Genomic DNA, 16,480 nt, shown 5'->3' on the forward strand with positions numbered 1-16,480 from the left:
GAGCGGTGTCGAATCCTCAGCCGAAATGACACACAACATGAGATTAATTCATGTCGAAAAATGCCCATCCTGCCGCTTTGAGCTGGACACGCTGTTTATTGCGAACACGTGCTCGCGGACACGTCTGCAACCCTCGTGAGTCCAGGGGCAGTTCCATAGCAGCCTGAGTTCGCGACTGCAGCACTGCGCACAGTTGATTGTCCGAGTGCAGATTGTCAACCAGCCGGTCCATCTGTGGAATTGTGTGGTGGTGACGACAGGGTTTCCAGCTTGAGTTTTCGACATTTCCCCAGTGCAGACTAATATTTTCCCCAAACTGATACAATTTCAGCAACTTTTTCCCAAATATCTTAAACCTACCTTATCTACCTATTCCTTAAGAGGGCTATTTGTAAAGTTAGCTCCGTTTGGTCATTAAAAATCTAGTGATAAAATAGTTTTTTTTGTTTTAGTTTACTACATATCTACTGCATATATTTAAATAATCAATATTTAGTTCAAAACAATTTTGTAACTCCGGATAACTTTTAAGTAATCTCCGTACTCGAGTCGAAAAATGATAACTACCGCTTTAGGGAAATGTGGGTCATTTTGGTTGATTTAATGAAAATTGGGTCAAAAATGACATAAAAAATTATAAAAATTACGGTTGTTAACTGGTTTAATTTCCAGGCGGCGAACTGGCACAGCGTTTCGAAAGTTCTTGGAACTGAATAGTGATTATGTAAAAATGTAAGGTAGGTGTGTATTTTTCTCACGAGTTTAGTTTTTAATGGCCAAACGGAGTGAACATAAAGAATAGCTCTCGTAATATTTATTAGCAATGATGGTATTTTTAAGAGGTGAAATTATGTGTTCAGGACAGTAAAATTATCGTAAACAACCAAAAATCTTAGAACATAAATTAAATTTTTAATTTGTAAATAAAAACCCATAGCCTGACCAGAAAAATAATGCTATTTATTCTTAAACTAAAATTAAAATAATTTATTTGCATTATTCAGCTTTGCTTTATACGAGATTTAAACTCTAGTTTTCATCAAATAAATTACCTAGAAACCTTAGAAATTTAGAAAATTACCAGAAAATTGTGGTTCAACTTCCCATGATATATTTGCATGATAATAAGTTTTGGTAATAGATACCTACTTCCTTACTACCGTAAAAATAACAAAAACCATGCGCGCACAGCAACAAAAAAACAGACACAGACCAGATACGAAAAAATGAAAGTTGTATAGATTGATTTAAAGAGAGAGAGATATAGTGAATGTCTATAAAACTAAGTGTGTTGTTTGAACTAAATTAGTAGTAAGACTAGGCAGATAAAATACTTCCCCAATTTCCCAAATACCGAAATTTTCTTCCACAAAAATTTCCCCCCAAAAAGGTTTTCCCCCAAAAGTGCAAATAAGCAACCCAATCTGGAGTAGTCTCTGAGTGACGTATGTATCCTCACCGAAAGGTTACCTGTCTCTTCACTAAACTACTGGAGCTAGCTAGGTGGCAAGCAGTCAAACTTGCCTTACCGTTAAATTATAAAAAATACGCTGGTTACATATTATTAAGGGAACTTCGTAAATTTATGGAGATTTCTTTATATTCGTGATTTTTTCCCAGCACAGGCGTTAGTTCAGAATTTAGGAGTGTAACTGTTAGAAAGGGAAGGTGTAAGTTTTACATTCACTATGACGAATTTACGTTTTAAGTTCAGGCTTAATATTAGGGAGCAAATGATATTTTCAAATAACACAGACAACACCGCGGGTGATTCCTCACGAACAAATAAATTGAAACGATGTCAATTTTTTTATTCAATTTGTGCAATCTTCGTATGAAGAACAAGAATTTAAGGCACTACACTCATGTACGAATTTTGTAGAACTGGCCTGTCGGAGAGTGTTACGACAGGAACAATATTTATTTATTCAATTTTTTAGGTTGCGCAGCTCCTTAATGATCACTTAAAGAAAAGGCGCTCTGCGTACGCCCCTGGTTACTTAAATAAATTTAATAATATGAGCACAATAAACTTAAAAAATTAACTCTCTAATTGAACCCACCTACGTTGGTTAGTAAATAAGTTCGTTACATTATTCAATGATAAAATATTTTATTTTTAGGAAATGCGCCCCTTTTAAATGGAAAAAGCGAGCTCATTTTAATTCACTTCAGTTCCTTTATCTCAGTTCGTAAACAAAATGTTTTTACAATCTCTCAAAATAATCTAATAAGTAAGTAATTAATCAACATTTAAAGAAAATTATCTCGGTGGCATTTTGAACCCTTAACGTTTAATAAGAAACATTATTGCTGTGAACTATCTCGATGAAAGACTAATAACATGAAATGTTATTGTTATATCATAAACTATCTTAATCAGGCCACAATTATCTTATATTATATTTATATTATAGCTACATATTACTATATTTTAAAAATAGCATAGCAGTAAATTTCGTTTTCACAGAATGTTATATATATATATATATATATATATATATATATATATATATATGAAGACACTTTGCTGTATTTTTTTGCAAGTGAAGTTTAGAAGATATAATAACCATAATTCATTCCCCATGGGCCATGGCGCATAGTTTTTGAATACACTGCTAAGATGTTCGTGCTTGCTCAGTATTTGGTTCAATTACAGCAGTATGTTTATTTCTACCCATATTTTCAGCTGCTTTGATCGGCAACTATGATGGCTGTTTCTCTGTTAGCACATTAGGTATCGTGTGTGTGAAGAAACGAATTCATTCTTCTCTACTGCTATAAAAACTGTCATGTCCACTTTTATTCCATGTGCAAACAGAAGATATGCCAGAAATAACACACCACGCTGCTGGTCGATATCAGTCACAAAATTTACTTAAATACAAATAATATTTTATAAACTGTGTTTACGAAATATGGTCAGTATTTCATATATATAATTTTAATGTGTGTAGTTAATTTTTGCATAGGTAATATAACACATGAGAATTAAATTTTGAAATAAGAATTCGAATATGTTTAAATTTAAAAATATTTTATTTCTTAAGGTTTTCTATCAGCTTCGTGTTCTTAAAACCATGAAGAAATCGGTGCTGAAGTGGCTACTGCAACATTTCCTTTATTGATATTTTCTCATTTATTACCTTCACAGGGATAAAGCTTGTAATACATGTTTTACATAATACCTCACCTTTGACACAGCAATAATTGTTTTACTTAGACAAGCAAGTTGGTATGCAACCAAAGCTAAAGCAAGAATACATTTTGTTTAATGTTTATTTAAATTTATTTATTTTCCTTTATGAAGTGGTTTTTGTATAGAAGCTGCACATTTTGGTAGAAATAAACATGCTGTAAATTTAACCAAAAACTGTAAAAAACACTACAAATATGTAATTGATTTTAAAATAATTTTAACCACGGAATTGATTTTTTAAATATTTTTCTTATATATTACACTTGCAAACAAATAGTGCAACTTAAGTGTTGTAGATTGAAAAAAAAAAAATTATTTCCAATTCTCGACTAAAAGATGAAGATTTCCTTGTAGGGCTGATATATAAATGCAGTCATATAATATTATTTTAAGAAGTATGTAAGACAGTTTACAGTATATAGAAGGTACATAAAAAAATAAAATATGAAATGTAATGAAGAGATTTGAACCACATCTTAGCTCCATGTTTTGTTCACTGACACCAAGCACTTTACCGTTATGCTATAAACACACGTAATCCTAAAACCTAGCGCCATTACCTCATATATGCAATAAAGCTAATTTTATCATGAATTCTTAAAGTTGTTTTTATTTCATATTATAATTATTTAAGTTTACAGAATATATTTCATGATAGTTTCATTATGAAACAGTTTCATTTGACACACCAATATATATTTGGTACGTATCCCGATGTCCACAAACGCGAAAATATGCGGGTTTGTGCTGCCGCACGCGCGAATTCGCCATTTTGACAGCTTCGCTCGTTGCCAAGAGGTAAGAGAGTTGGGGTGCGCTGTCTCCGTGTTAATGCTTAAAGTCAATATTAGGACGGTAATACCTTGTAAATGCGTTAGTATCACGTATGTTTAGCAATATTTATTACATTATTGCTTTTTTTTTCGAGTCCTCTTCAAGCTATCAAACAAATATATAGCTTATTTGCCTTTAAGTCACTATAATTTGTTTTGCTCTATACAGTTGCTAACCAGTTGACGGCAAATGCAGAACAGACACCCACTCCATAGACTAGTAGTAGCTCCATGTCCATGGGTATAGTAGAAATGAATAACGCTATTTCCCAGCATTGAACAGTAGTTGTGCCTCCTAAACCCGGTAGCGCCCGGTTGCAACAAGTAGGTGGTAATGTTGACGTTGCCTAGCCTGGGTTTTTTTAGTGAATGTGATAAAAGCTCAACAGGTGTCCTGGAATGCGAGTAAAAGGGTTTAACTAGCCAATGGCGGTCCTAGATTTTAAAGGGGTCTTACTAGGGGGGCGGGGGGCAGAGAGTATGAAATGGCCCTAAGGGAATAATGGGGTTTCAGGCCCCTCCACTATAATATTTGAAAAATAACTCACTAAAACAACATGTTTAAACCAATCTTGAACTTAAACTTAAATTTCAATATATGGTATGCTGAAGGGTTTTTTAATTCGAAAAAATTACGTTACCATCGTATAATGAATAGAATTTAAAATTCGATGACAAGTAGTATTACATTGCAGGTGTGTTGCAGGAGCGCCCCTGCTAATCACTTCATCACGACGCACCGTCAAGGTAAAGCCCTAAGGCTTGATATAACGGGACCCGCCCATGTAATGTTGGATTCCGAACCAGTGGAGCTCGTGGCATACGTGCGTATTAAGTCTACAGTTTAATGACAAAGGATGGAGCTGGATGGCGAAAGGGAAGAAGCTTCAGCGCACCCGTGTGTTGTCGGTCCGTGTCCGCGCGCCTCTACACCCGAACTCTCTGTCACACACTACTCACTGGCGCCGCGCCACTACTCACTGGCGGAGTTCCTGGGCGAGCGAGCTCCTCGGCGAGTCCCGAGCGAAGTTCCGAGCGAAGCGTCGAGCGGAGCCCCGGCGAAGGGAAGTGCGACGGCGGCGGCGGCGGCGGAGTGCGGCGGCGGAGGTCCACGAGGGGTGCTGCGGCGAGAGTTGCGCCAGAGGTGCGGCCTAGCGAGGTGTGCGGTGTGTAAGAACCGAGTGACTGGAGAATAGACATTTTTGACGTGACAACGTCTAATAAATCGATGAACGCCGGCTGCACGCACGAAAAAGTGTCTCGTAACGCACATTGTCCCACTACGGATGTCCCACTACGGATGTGTCCTGTTATGTTCATTGTACGCATGCATGGCATCTCTCTTCCACTCGATTGGAACAACCATCGATTTGACTATTCAATCATATTTTCGTCGTTTGAATTATTAATATTATGTAATTTGCCGGACTATGTACGTTTTTAAAACTTCCACAACACAAAACAAATTTTTTTATAAATGTATATATAACATCTGAAACAAATGTTTCCAATATGGCCTCGTGGCCGTGCGGTTAGCATCGCTGACTACCAAGCCAAAAGTTGACGGATCGAATCCCGGCCGCTGCGGTACTTTTAGTTTTGTACTTGTAAAAATAAACACGGCGCACGCGACACTACAAAAGTAATAAATATATCTGAATTAATGAATGCAAATAAAAGTAAATTTATCAATTAAATTGTAGATTTCATTTCACTCCTTCTTTGTATCTATACAAAATAGTGATAATTCAATAAAAATGATTCAATTTTATTCATAAAAGTATGCAGAGGTAGATTTTATCATACAAAAGATAGAAAAATTAAAAAAAAAACTCTTACTCAAGGAATATAATATTTTTAATGCCTAAATGGTTGGTTGCAAAAACCTATTACGGCTCAGTCTCAGGCCGAATATGATATTTCATTTTGTTCTGGATAAATCATTTCATTAATGTTTTGTTATGACGTTGTCACGTTAAACTATCGTCCGTAAACCGACTTTACAGACAACCAATTTTTTAAGTGTAATTGATTATTAAGCATTTTTAGAAAATTATTCGTTAGTGATGTAAATATTGGAGATCAATAATACCGTCTAGTAATAAAATATTTAATTAGGCTATCCATTTACGAACCCTGTAGTTTTCCCACGACGATTTATTATTTTTATTTTAATAAATCGTAACAGTATCTTATCTCGTAAGTAAGATATTCGAAATCCACTCTACTGATTTTGCACCAACTTAGTTCTGCTTACAGGTCCATAACAAACATCAAGCATAATGAAACTGTGACAGTGTTGGCAACCCTGCATGCGGCGGCGTATCACAGCGCTGTGAATAGAAGGTACCATATAACACAGTGGTATTAGGAAACGCTCAAACCCTAAGTATCGTAACTACCCACTTCCAGTTTACAAAACGCAGCGTTTATAAATACGCTCCATCGTAAATTTTTAAAAAAAAATTGTGCCAGTCTTTCAGGACTCGCCAATGATGTGTGTAACATCTAACCTCGGTAGCGAGAAAATTCGTGTTTTCTCATGTTACAACTACACTTATAATACGAAACTCGCACACGAAATTTAAGGTAGAACTCTTTAAAATAATGCCGAGCGTGATAAATATACGCAAATTGTGTCTTCAAAACTACAGTTCTTGACGTGAATCACACGGACTTTCCGCAACCCCCCCCCCCTCCCGTTAGAATTCGCTGCCGGAGCAGATACGTTGACTATCGAATCATTCGGTTTGCAGAGCGAATATTAAAATATATTATGAAACGACTCCGTTAAAAGTGAAAGGACTTGACAAAATACTAAACTTCAGTTTTTGACCAGATTTTTGACAAAAAAATTTTATTAAAACAATCCCTATCTTGTTAAGATGCAGTATACAGTTAATACTATAAAGTTTACATTTGTTTTTGTGAACTTTAGTAGACGTGTAAAAGTAACGAAAGAAAGCGTACCCGTATGTATTCCTTGCTATAACAATTAGTACTCGTTACTATCGTATCGTTACGTTACTCGTTACTTCTGATACCTCATAACATGCTATGTTATGTTAGAGCAACGAATCGAGTCGTATTGCGTACGCGTACAGTATGGCGTCGCGGCGTCGCAACATTCGTAATTTGTAGAAAACATAGTCATGCATTACATACCAAATTGCGTAAGGTGCATTTTTTCATTTTTATGTATTTCAAACCAGACTTGTGTTTAAGTCATTCTAAATTTCATTCGATTTAATATAGAACTACAAGTGAACTGTATATATATATATATATATAAAATTCAGAGTGAACAGACGGCGATTCTGTGCGGGTTCTTTCAGTACACACGGTCCCCCTATCTCGCTCATCGGTGCTCATAGCGACGTGGCAATTTATTCATCAGTTTCGTTACTCATGCAAATGTACGCGTCTGGCACTCTTCTCCGTACGCACCTGTACACCGGCCTTATCCGGCACAGCTCACGACGTGCGCGGGGAATTTCTTGACGCGATGGGTGGAAAATTAACCGAAGCGGAAGGCGAAAATATGGCTGGGGAAGGGAGAGGGAGAGAGAGAGAAAATATACCAGGAGATAGAAAGGGGTGTGTGCAAAGGGGAAGAGCGAAGCCCGCGGCGACGCGGAAAAGAGGAAAATTAGCGAGAAAGAAAACGAATCCTTCCGTGAAAATCTTATCAGTGGGGGAGGCGAGGCTGTTCGGTTTCTCGCGGCAAGGGATGGGACTAAGTTAGAGGATTGGTTTTGTCACCGCGGTTATCTGCTCTCCCGGAAGGGGATGACTGGTTGGCAGGGAAGGGGTTGGTGCGATACGTGTTCCCGAGGATAGAGAGTGAGCAGACGAGGGTCTGGGGGAGGGGGTACTGGTTCCATTACGTCGGAGACACCTCGGGAAACGGAGACGCTCCGCGGGGCAGGATTAAGGAAGGAGGAAAGAGTCCCACCAGGGGGAGAGTGACTCAACTTCATCACTCATATTCCAGCACGAGCGGCCGCGCCAGAGGGAACTTCGGTTCCGTCGAATGCAGTCGCGGTGTCCCTGGAAGTGCGACGGGATAACAACACACCTCCCCTCCCCAACCCTGCTTGCAACGGGAACCAAAGCAGCTTCACAGTGGTGCCAACAGATCAGCAATACACCTGACGTCTTCGATCTCAAGCTGACACTTCGGCGACTGACACCCCCTTTCATTCATTCTTTCGCGATTCTTCGAACGCAGATTTTTCACACTTAATGGGACAAATGACATTTTTAAATGAGTAACATCTTAGTTATCGGTATACGGCATTTGGTGGAAGTAAATTCGTGAATGGAATGGAAATGTGTGACAAAAATGGTATTGCTATTTGTGGCGGATGGCGCAAACTAAAGTTTAGAGCTGTAGCAAACCGTATCTATTCGGTACTGAGTAACGGGTGCGCCATTTAGTACCGAGTAACGAAACGTTGCACACGAATGCATTTCGTTACTCGCATTTTTCGTAGTATGGTATTTATCTTTAGAATGTTTAAATTTTATTGTCAATAAATAATTTTCGACACCTATTTGTTGCTCATATATATATATATATATATATATATATATATATATATATAGTACCCATCCAAGGAACTTTTAAAAGATTGTATTAAAATTGAGTGTGTACTAAATGCTAACATACTAAACAAAGACTTGCAATTATTATTGGTATCATGGAAATGATCATAAAATGACATTTTATCACAAAATTATCCAGGTTTACTACATATATTACAGCTGCAATAACGTGTATTAATCAAAGGGAATAATCAATTAAATTATGTGTCTCATCATTTTCTACCGTTTACAGACATATAACATTAATATCTCCATTACTCTATTTTATATAACAATTTCATAACGATCTTTAGAATTTTTGCTTCCAAAAGTTGTAGTTATTCTTCCTGAAAAATTTAAACAAAAACTAAAATATTTTAATCTTTGCTGGATATTTGAACTGAAGAAGAGATTTCTTTAATATTCAATTAAGATTTTATATACTGACTTAACCTTTGTAAGTACTTATACCTTTTCCTTTAAATTTAAATTGTTTTTTATGAATACATTTTTCTGAAACTTTTTTATTATTTATATTTAATATAAATTAATTCCTATTTTCATCATTCAACTTTTTTAACTAATGTAAGTTTTCTTAAATTTTTACTTATTTATTTTTCAATTGTTACAATTTTTTAAATGTTTACATCAGTCAAAATAGCGCACGTATATAAAATTGACTATGCACTCACACATAAGCTTGTTTTTGTGAGTGATAAATGTCCTGTTTAATCCTGTGAATTGTCGAAGTTTTAAATAAAAGAGGGAAATAAATTAACTAAAAGAAGTGAAGCGAAATGGCGTTCTCAGCAGTGCGTTCAGGTGCATTTAAGTGCATACTTGAGGTTTCATACGGACACTGTGGTGATCCGACACCTGTTGTCTTCCCCGAAGCGACGTCTTGCGTTAAGGCCGGTTCACACGCGCAGTTGACACTGTGCAGAGCGTTCACACTCGCTCTCAGCAATCAGTACGAGACAGCCATTGAGGAGTGGTTACTTTGGTCAGTTTTTTGCAATCTGTTTTATTAAAACACGGTGGTCGAAATGTGTCAGGAAACGAATTTCAAGATGGTGCACGCACTGGCCAAAGAAGAGAAACCAATCTTCCCATGTGAGGTTACTTCGTGAATTCCAAGGCGACTCTTAAGATCGGTGCAGTGACTTACGTATGGACGGCAGTAAACACTCTCGTGTACTACAATTAGCGACTCCACACATCGAAAGTCACTATACTCTCTACTTTTAACTCGTCCCAAACAAGAGTTCACAAAGTTTATATAGTAGTATAAAAAACACTTAACACTGTATTTTTTAATGGAACAGAAAATTCATGTAAAGACACATTTATTTTTAAATTTTTAAGTTTACATTAAAACATCTATATTGCTACAAAATAGTGTTCGCAATAATACTGGGTTCGAATTCTCACCCGGACATTATGTTTTGTGCTTTCCCAGTATCTCTTGTTGTTTAATTTATTTGTAAACCTGTTCCCTGAACAGCTTTCCTGTATTAACTGCGCACATTAATAAGCATTTAAAACAAAATAAATTAAATTATTTGAATATTCGAATATATTTTCCATGTTTTTTAAAAAAATATGCTTAAATTAAACATAAATTAAAACATAAAACTATGCCCCAAATGTTGTTAGAAATACTCAGTATCATCTCGACAAACGTATTTCATCAATGAAAATATAACCATAGCCATGTGTCGTACACAGTTACAATATATTACAAACTGTTTCTTTACAACTGGATTCCAAAGGAAGATTTCGTAATACTACAGAAAAACTTTTTCTGTATAGAGAACTGACGAAGATTGTCATTTTCACTATCTTAGAAAACAATACAATTGGAATGTTGTTTATCGGCAACTTTTAAACAAAAACTGCTGTGTAACGACGTAACGGAAGACGGAGCGACTGTCCACAAGCACCAACTTACCTGCGTGACGTATCGACTTGCCCGGGCAGTTATCTGAGGTTTGAGCTAATTGGCTCAGTCTTTCGTCTCAGTGTTCCGTTTTTCACAGCACTGCTCAGTTTTCCTGTACACATGTTGTATAAGATAGCCTACAGTTCAAAGTGATGAAAGCCGCAAGCACAACCTGAACGATTCCGAAGTTTACCGAAGTAAAATGTTAAGTTAAGTTCGGTCAGCGTAGTAAATAATAGTTGTTTTTTTTTTCGGGAGAGTAGGTAAGGTTACCTTTACTTAAATGAAAGGTTAGGTTAGTGTTATTTAAAATGGCCGTATAATATATAAATCATTGCAAATTTTTTTTCACGAGCCATTGACAAACTTCGGAGAACTTCGGAAGTGTTCGGGAGTGGCTCTCTTCCTTGTGAACTGTAGCCTTCCTCTAAAAAGCGTGGGATTCACTAGGGGTCAAACTGGAGCAACATGCCGCGGAATACGACTAGGGACTTCTGCGTAATGTTACGGGAACAATGTCCCACGACAATTTGCTCGCACACACCAGGTCAGTGCCGCGGAAAATTTCGCCCGAGGAGGTTGAGTTATGTTGCGTGTATTATATTTACGAGTATATCGAGCCAAAACAAGAGGCAGTGTGTGCGAAGCTACGACCTGCAAAGAGAAAGAAACGTTGATATTCTACGCGATCTTACAATTTCAGATGGATCATTTGTAAATTTTACTCTAAAGTAAATAAATGATTTTGAAACTTGCTGCAAATGATCAGGCCTCCAATAGCCAAGCAAGAGAGAATATTACGGAACGCTGTTCCTCCCTCAGGTCAGATTTGCAATCACAGTGAGATGCACGTCGTGTGCTTCTATGTCGTGCCCTCGCAGAGTGTCAAGACACCGCTGACGTGTTGTGTGCGCCCTCGGGGCGGGAGCAGGTCACGTGTTGCGCAACATCGTGCAACGTCGCGGCATCACGTAGACTCGGAGTCGCTGTGTGGGTCCAAGGCTTGGGTCTCTACCTGGATCGCTGCTCGGAACGTTGCGCGCGGACCGGCCTTGACGACCTCGGGTCGATTGCAGTCGGCGATCAGGAACTGCGTCCGGCCGCGCAATTAGCGCGCGGAGACCAACCCCGGCGAGTCCTACTCCTCCCCCCCCCCCCCCCCCGTCTATGGTGTTCTCGAGGAAAGAGGAGTCCAAAGTGAAAAAGAAAAAATACAGTCGGCGTTGAGATCGAGACGAACAGTTCGGCTAATTAGCGTCGGTGAACAAATCAGGCGAGTCAATTAAGATAACTTTAGACGTATTCAATTGGTTGCTTTTTTTCCCCCGAGCGGAGATCTAATGGTATCACCTGATACATCCGAAGATTTTTTTTTTATGTGTGACATCTTAGCTCTCGGTATATGGCAATTCATTGGTAATTATTTAATTTATTTGACCTTCAAACAATATTTGTCATTCTTTGCACTAATAACGTGGTCGTATATAAATTTTCTTTGCAACAATGTGAAATGTAATATTAAGATGATTTTAAGTAAAGTCGATACTAACAAATTTTTGAATTTTTTTTATTTCAACTCATGGAATAACGGTAATTATATGTTTCATCAAATATTGTCTCAGCCAAAGTTTTAAATGAAGTTTAGGATTCATACAATAAATTATAACGGATATGATATACATATATTAAAAAAAGAAATGATTTTTTTTTACTTTCAAACGTTATTATTTCCACCCCTTGCAGTAATAGTTCGGTAAACAAAAATTAATTTTAACAATTTTTTTATAAATGTTTTGACAGTTAAACAAAAATAACAATGGATTCGATAGTTTACCAATTTGTTTTTAACCCCCTTGCATAATGGTTTGTACTATCAAAAATCGTTTCAGAAAAACGTTTTAGATAAAAATTATAAGATTTATAAACAATTTGAACGGGTTTGATAGTGTGCCTACTAAGGGAGTTATGACTCTTTTTTTTTTTTTTTTTTTGTTATTTAACCCCTGTTTATTCCACCCCTTTCAGTCATGGGAGGTCGTATAAAAAATTATTTCAGACAAAGGTTGTATATAATAATTCAAGGTTTTACAATAAATTAGAACGAATTTATTAATGTACATAGTATTAATTTTCAGAATTTTTTTAAAATTCTGCCTTTTTTTTTCAAACTTTGCAGCAATTGCTCATCTTATCAAAAATTGTTTTAGACAAAAAATTTGGATAAAAATTATGAGATTTACAAAATATCCGAACGTATTCGATGTTGTGTCCACGATGGTAGGTATGATTACGTTTTGTCCTCCAACACTTTTTTTATTCTACCCTTTGCAGTAACGGTTGGTGATATCGAAAACATGTTTAGGTAAAAGATTTAGTATGAGTCCTACGGGTTATAATACGTTCAAAAGGATGTGATATCTTCCGTTTTATGGGAGTAACAGCAATTATTCTGTTTTTCAAAAAACCTTCCCCATTTTTACCCCTTTAGTCGAATATTTCCAATTAACGAACTCGACCGAGATTTTACACTAATAGTTTTTATGTATCAGTATGGAAGTGATTTGTGAAAAATTGCTACAGTTATCTTGTCCACAAAATTGTGATTTATATATGTGTATATATATATAAACTTTTGAGTTGACGATGGTTTTGGGATCTAGAGACCATAAAATGAAAAACTATATAAAAATTTCGGAAGTTGCACCATGGTAACGACTACAAAGGTAGTATTTCTTTTAAATCTGCCTAATATGAAATCTTCTAATTTTGAAAATACTTAAAGTTGTCATACTTTATAAAAATGAATGACGTAAAAATATAGTCCGGTGGTGAAATTAGTTTTGGAATTTAGTATTTCAACGATCTGCATAGATTTTTTTTCCCCCATTTAGTGCTCGTAAATTATAGTTTGCTCTTGAAACTTCAGGTTGCAACTACTTTCCTTCCTGTTCATGGCACGAAAAATTGCAAAAGTTATCTTTTATAAGAAATGCCCATCTTCAATAAGAAATTTCAAGGGAGGCGAGATTGTGGAAAAGAAAGAAAAAAATTCTGTGCTCATTTTCTTTCTTCCGCTTGGAAGGAGTAATAACAGGGGAACTTTATGAAAGTCGCCGAAAGGAGATCCACGGCAATAATTTACGAATAAGAAAATATGGAAATGGAAATTTTTGGGCGGCTTACGTTAACGCCAAAAAAATTAACTTTACTAGCTTCTTAAGGCTCGACTTCATGAGGGCAATAAATTACCTACGTCGAAAAAAAAAATTTAAATTTGAGTTCAAGCCAGCTGAAAAGCTTAAAACTTTAAAAGTATGTAGTGATTCTTTTGTTTGTATTTTTATAAAGAATGGATGTCATTCTGCTTTTCCAAATCATTTCCAGCTCTATATTTCTTTTTATTTAAGAGAAGCATTTTTTTTAGATTAATTGTTTGCTATAATGTATACTTTACGTTCCAAATAATGTTGTTGTTCATTTTGTGCATTTTCTTTCGTGTATTTCCATGGATATGTAGTTTAAACGAAATATGGTTGTACGATTAACTACTTCTAGACTTGAAACGATTTACATTCTTGTTTCATGAAACCCAGTTGACTAAATAGACTTAATTGAACACTTCATACGCTGTAGGCGTGCTAGAAGAAATATATATATATGTGTGTGTGTGTATATATATATATATATATATATATATATATAAGTTTTCGACAAAAACCAGACAGGTTATTGATTCGATTTGTGACCTTCACCACCTTGTCTGGTGTCGAACCTGCATTGTATGAGGGGGGGGGGGCTGGCTGCAGTCTGGAATGGACAAAGCCAATAGTAGGCCTTCCTGTCCTGTACAGTGGGAGGACAGAGGTCATCGACCGAGTCCAGACGATGCATAAGTCTTGGTAGGGTGACTAATGGTGCACTGTGGCCTTTATTTATATATATATACATACACCCAATTATTAAAACGTTTTATAGTGTAAATATGGCAGCGTTTAACATTTTTTAAAGATTAGAATGTGAGCTGATAGTGGTCAGAGGATCTCACAAATCAAGAGTTTGCTCAGTACAGTACTGTGAAGAGGTGTTATTTCAGCTTTTTAACTGGGGTGGTTGTCGTACCGGACGTCTGGCGGGTATGGAATGTCCTTACGTGTAAGGGGTCCGTGGGTCCGGGGGTCCTCCCCTGGAAATTTTAGAAAAAAGTTAGCAATAATTGTAACTTGTTTGAGTTATTTCAGATTATTTTCACTATTTACCATTTTTATAATAAATATTACACATACAAGATCTAGTAAACATTTTATTTTTCTGCGCTCAGTAAGGCTTCCATCGACCGGTGTGAACTGCGCGTTTATGCCGTTTACTAGCTCTTCGCCGGCTTATTTCCGGAGACATGGCTTGTCTAGTTATCCCCTAACGTATCCACCACGAATTTTGAAACATCCCATGTACACTCAATTCACTTTTCTTTGTTCGTTGGTTTTTGTCCTTGGTGAGAGATTTTTTTTTGTACCGCGTCACCTGATTCTGTCTCCGTTATGGGTGGCGGGACCACAGCTCAGGAGTGATATTAAGGGTCGAATTCACAGAATAAATTTAAAACTCTGTAGTCTTTAGTAGTATTACTAGTCTTGATAGGTCCGATATCTGTTCATGAACAGCCTCGGTTATAATGTTAAAATAAGTAGTTAAGCACTTAAGAATAATATATTTTCGTGATGTACTGATAATTGCTAGTTTTTTTTAAAATAATGTTTAATACGTGAACATATTGCTTTTAAAAAGTTTTATACCTTGATACCCTGTCCCCCTAATAAAGAAAACTTTCCTTCGCCCTTGGTCACATCACAGCTCCTTGATTATACATGGCAGACAAAGTAGACCTTGCCTTGTGCCAATAGGTTTATCTCGGGGTATTCCCGTTTACCCCTCGCCCAATCTTTCCGTCAAAGCTCCGTTCTCACCTCCGCACAATTCATCGTCTCTAATGACCTCGACAACGACTAGACGTTAAGGGCCCGCCCACCCGGACACACATACAGTGTGCAGAGCTTCAGAAGAAACCACGCCATTTAACAACTGCTCTCGCTACCAGAGCGGGGTCTGTTTGCGAAAATCAATTAAGAATACGCTGAGGGTGCATGAGAATTTGCTATTTCGTTTATAAATTGTAATTTTAGGACATTGAAAAGGGATACCCCGTTCCTTCACTTCCCTCTACGCAGTCGCGCGAAAGAGGATTCCAGATTATTGTTGGCTGCCTCGCGCCTCTTCGCTTCGCGGCAGTGAGCGGACAACCCGAGTACACACCTATCTTCTCTTCTCTTCTCTTTGCTTCTCTTCTATTCGCTTCTATTATCTTCGCTTCATTTCTCTTCTCTTCGCTGCAGTGGGAGGACAACCCACATGCAGCGCTTCGCTTCTCTTCTCTTCGCTTCGCTTCGAGTGGGCGGACAACCCAAGTGCGCACCTAACTTCTATTCTTTTCTCTTCGCTGCTCTTATTTTCGCTTCACTTCTCTTCACTTTGCTTCGCTGCAGTGGGCGGAAAACCCAGGTGCAGCGCTTCGCTTCTCTTCTCTTTGCTTCTCTTCTCTTCACTTCGGTTCGCTGCAGTGGGCGGATAACCCAGGAAGAACGCTTCGCTTCTCTACTCTTTGCTTCTCTTCGTTTCGCTTCGCAGCAGTGGGCGGACAACCTGGGTGAGCGCTTGTCTTCTCTTCTCTTTGCGTCTCTCTGCTTCGCTTCGCGGCTGTGGGTACGCACCTCTTCGGTCCACCCGACAGTCAATCAATTTTGCTAAGCCAACTAACGTAAAGGTATTAAATGATGACACGGTGGTGGTCCGAAGGGTTGGATAGGGCAACCTATCTCTCTCCCCCTTCCCCATAGAACTTAACAAAAGTGTAGATAAAAAGAA

This window comes from Bacillus rossius, chromosome 1, assembly GCF_032445375.1.
Source record: "Bacillus rossius redtenbacheri isolate Brsri chromosome 1, Brsri_v3, whole genome shotgun sequence".
In the NCBI taxonomy this organism is placed as follows: Eukaryota; Metazoa; Arthropoda; class Insecta; order Phasmatodea; family Bacillidae; genus Bacillus; species Bacillus rossius.